We start from the raw sequence: 4,389 nt of genomic DNA on the forward strand, positions 1-4,389 counted from the left end.
TTTACTCTTGTGATTTTTCGGTTTTTTTTGATTATTTTGAAAAATAAATTTTTGTAATTTTTTTAAATACGATATTCGTGATCAGTGAACGATTTCACATATGGATTAAGCATTTAGAATCGTGCGGACGCGTTATTAAAAAAGTTTACTCGATGCGATGGGACTTTAAAAAGTTTGTGAAAATTTTCATATTGGGAAAAAATGTGTAATTTTTTGTCTAGTTTACGGTAGTGTAATTTATTTTAATGTTTACTATAAAAATTTTTTTCGTTCGTTCACGCGCTATGTTACAACAGCACGGCCGGGCGGTCTGTTGCCGCGGCGGTTTACACTCATAAGCGCGCGTGCTATTCGGCCGGCGGCGCCGGCGTCCTTGCCGGCCGTTCGGTATCTATAAGAGATACACGGTCCGTGCGAGGCGGACGGAGCAGAGCGGGTTTTGGGCCAATTCTACGATCTCGGTCGAGAAGCTGTCTCAGAGCTCCTTCGGGGCTTCGGTCCTGACTGTTTCGTGCCGTTTACGTTACGGACTTTTCTCCACACAGCGTGGCCACGGGTCGGTGTCTTTGACCGAATGGCCCATATGTGGCAAGCCCTACGGGGTTGGTTACCCGTATGCACTTTGTATGTATACTCGTACTCACTGAGCAATCGACTCTTCTGTCCGAGCGATGGAAAAATTTTTTAAAATGCATCTGTAAGATTTGGAAGCAAATCGTACCAATTGAAAACTGTGGCTAAAATGAATAGCCCAGTGGAGAGAGAAAACTATCAAAAAACTGATTTTTTAAATCAAGAGGTGTCAGAAATCGAAATGCCTAGCGCGAGCGGAAGAACACGCTTTCTCGCCAGTCCAGCATGTGTCCTGTCCGTTCTTCCTCGGCTTGCCGATTTTGCCCAGATCAGAGGTTTCGTGCTTCCGGCGGTCAGAAGATCAGCGTGAGCGTACGCGCTTCCACGACTATGGCATCACCCATGTACTTTTTCCTTTGAATATATTTGAGTACATAAAAAATATTAAAACATATAGAGAGAACTGTGTCTTGGATCTTAAAAATTTGTCAATAGCGATGATATATTATTACTTAACTTGAAGTATTTGTACGTTTTAGCTGGGACGTACATTTATCTTACAAGATGTTAATAGCGAGACTCTTGAAGATAAAATTATCTTGTGATTTTATGAAGGCAAAGATAGAAACGTACGAAGCTGGCGTACGTAGAAAAATGTGATTTTATGATAGAACAAAAATATAATACGTACGTTTTTGGGCGTACGGTAATATCTGTATGGTAGAAAAATGAAAGAAATTGAGCGTTAAAGAAGATATGTTACAAGCGCGGAATGTGGCAAAACTTGTACATATTTGAAAGAGAAAAATGGTGTGTCGACCTGACATATATATATGAAACAGGCGACGATGGAAAAGGATTTAAATTTTGTCCATTTTATATATACATATTGTATAGTTCCCTGGTTGATCCTGCCAGTAGTCATATGCTTGTCTCAAAGATTAAGCCATGCATGTCTCAGTACATGCCGTATTAAGGTGAAACCGCGAATGGCTCATTAAATCAGTTATGGTTTCTTAGATCGTACTAAAATTTACTTGGATAACTGTGGTAATTCTAGAGCTAATACATGCAAAACAGAGTTCCGACCAGAGATGGTAGGAACGCTTTTATTAGATCAAAACCAATCGGTGGCGGGTGTTTACACTCGTCCATCGTTTGCTTTGGTGACTCTGAATAACTTTGTGCTGATCGCATGGTCTTATAGCACCGGCGACGCATCTTTCAAATGTCTGCCTTATCAACTGTCGATGGTAGGTTCTGCGCCTACCATGGTTGTAACGGGTAACGGGGAATCAGGGTTCGATTCCGGAGAGGGAGCCTGAGAAACGGCTACCACATCCAAGGAAGGCAGCAGGCGCGCAAATTACCCACTCCCGGCACGGGGAGGTAGTGACGAAAAATAACGATACGGGACTCATCCGAGGCCCCGTAATCGGAATGAGTACACTTTAAATCCTTTAACGAGGATCCATTGGAGGGCAAGTCTGGTGCCAGCAGCCGCGGTAATTCCAGCTCCAATAGCGTATATTAAAGTTGTTGCGGTTAAAAAGCTCGTAGTTGAATCTGTGTGTCACAGTGTCGGTTCATCGCTCGCGGTGTTTAACTGGCATTATGTGGTACGTCCTACCGGTGGGCTTTGCTCTTCACGGGGCGGTCCAACTAATATCCCATCGCGGTGCTCTTCACTGAGTGTCGAGGTGGGCCGGTACGTTTACTTTGAACAAATTAGAGTGCTCAAAGCAGGCTACCTTCGCCTGAATACTGTGTGCATGGAATAATGGAATAGGACCTCGGTTCTATTTTGTTGGTTTTCGGAACCCCGAGGTAATGATTAATAGGGACAGATGGGGGCATTCGTATTGCGACGTTAGAGGTGAAATTCTTGGATCGTCGCAAGACGGACAGAAGCGAAAGCATTTGCCAAAAATGTTTTCATTAATCAAGAACGAAAGTTAGAGGTTCGAAGGCGATCAGATACCGCCCTAGTTCTAACCATAAACGATGCCAGCTAGCGATCCGCCGAAGTTCCTACGATGACTCGGCGGGCAGCTTCCGGGAAACCAAAGCTTTTGGGTTCCGGGGGAAGTATGGTTGCAAAGCTGAAACTTAAAGGAATTGACGGAAGGGCACCACCAGGAGTGGAGCCTGCGGCTTAATTTGACTCAACACGGGAAACCTCACCAGGCCCGGACACCGGAAGGATTGACAGATTGATAGCTCTTTCTTGATTCGGTGGGTGGTGGTGCATGGCCGTTCTTAGTTGGTGGAGCGATTTGTCTGGTTAATTCCGATAACGAACGAGACTCTAGCCTGCTAAATAGACGTAATTATGGTATCTCGAAGGCTCTCGGCTTCTGCCGGTGGGGTTTTTACTACCAACGTACAAACAAATCTTCTTAGAGGGACAGGCGGCTTCTAGCCGCACGAGATTGAGCAATAACAGGTCTGTGATGCCCTTAGATGTTCTGGGCCGCACGCGCGCTACACTGAAGGAATCAGCGTGTGTTCCCTGGCCGAAAGGCCCGGGTAACCCGCTGAACCTCCTTCGTGCTAGGGATTGGGGCTTGCAATTATTCCCCATGAACGAGGAATTCCCAGTAAGCGCGAGTCATAAGCTCGCGTTGATTACGTCCCTGCCCTTTGTACACACCGCCCGTCGCTACTACCGATTGAATGATTTAGTGAGGTCTTCGGACTGGTGCGCGGCAATGTTTCGGCATTGCCGATGATGCCGGGAAGATGACCAAACTTGATTATTTAGAGGAAGTAAAAGTCGTAACAAGGTTTCCGTAGGTGAACCTGCGGAAGGATCATTACAATGTTCCAATATATCTCAAAGAGAGAGGAGAGGAGGAGAGAAAATGAATTCGATTAGTTTGTGGATAAGAATTCATATAAAAAAAAAAGATATTGTTGAGCCCGCCAGATCATTCGTGCGTGATTTACACGGCCAGACGTGTGTACTACACGTATTAGGCCTTTGATCTGCGTTGCGTAGGCCACAACAAATCTTTCAAAGAGAGAGATATATGTGTTGTTGGGGTTTGTGATTATGAAGGTGCCCCAACGCACAAAAATATATAAAAATGTACAAAGTTGGGATGTGGTGTGGTGGAGAAGAGTTGGGCCCGACCAGATCATTCGTGCGTGATTTACACGGCAGACGTGTGTACTACACGTATTAGGCCTTTGATCTGCGTTGCGTAGGCCATCTTCCTTCCAAGACACACACGTGTTGGGGTTTGTGTGATTTTATGATAGTGCCCCAACACGGAAAAATAAGCGTACGAGAAGAGTTGGGCCCGACCAGATCATTCGTGCGTGATTTATACACGGCCAGACGCGTATTATATTACACGTATTAGGCCTTTGATCTGCGTTGCGTAGGCCATCTTCTCGATAGAGAGAAAGCCCAATGTATTCTTTTTTCTTTCTTTACAGTTGTAGTAGGACAGGGAGGGATGCGAGCGTGCTAATCACGCTTCCTCAAGTCTTCGCTGTGGTGTGTAAAAAAAAAAGAAAAAAAGGAATCGTTGGGAAAGTCCAAAGGACGAAAATATCGGGCAGTCTGAAGATAACTTAATGCTCGTTTACATTGGTATCAAGAGAGACCGGCTTGTGTAGCTCGTTTCAATGCTGTGTCGTTGTCATTGACACCCTACTCTGTTGCGCGCTAGTGGCAGCATGAGCGTGGGACGTATATATATATATATGACACCCAGCTAGAGCCGGCCGTGAGTCCGTCCGGTGTAAATAACGACGAAAGGAGAGAGAAACTTTTCGAATCCAGTATCGGGTTGATAATTGTCCAGT

General features: G+C 45.1%; 1 non-coding gene across 1 annotated transcript; it reads left to right on the top strand.

The window, feature by feature from the left end:
- Positions 1-1,471: 1,471 nt before the first annotated feature.
- Positions 1,472-3,392, top strand: LOC143262407 (small subunit ribosomal RNA). The gene has a single exon (XR_013036228.1). It is a non-coding gene; the product is annotated as a small subunit ribosomal RNA (ribosomal RNA).
- Positions 3,393-4,389: the final 997 nt, after the last annotated feature.

The sequence above is a fragment of the Megalopta genalis genome, unplaced genomic scaffold, assembly GCF_051020955.1.
Source record: "Megalopta genalis isolate 19385.01 unplaced genomic scaffold, iyMegGena1_principal scaffold0129, whole genome shotgun sequence".
In the NCBI taxonomy this organism is placed as follows: Eukaryota; Metazoa; Arthropoda; class Insecta; order Hymenoptera; family Halictidae; genus Megalopta; species Megalopta genalis.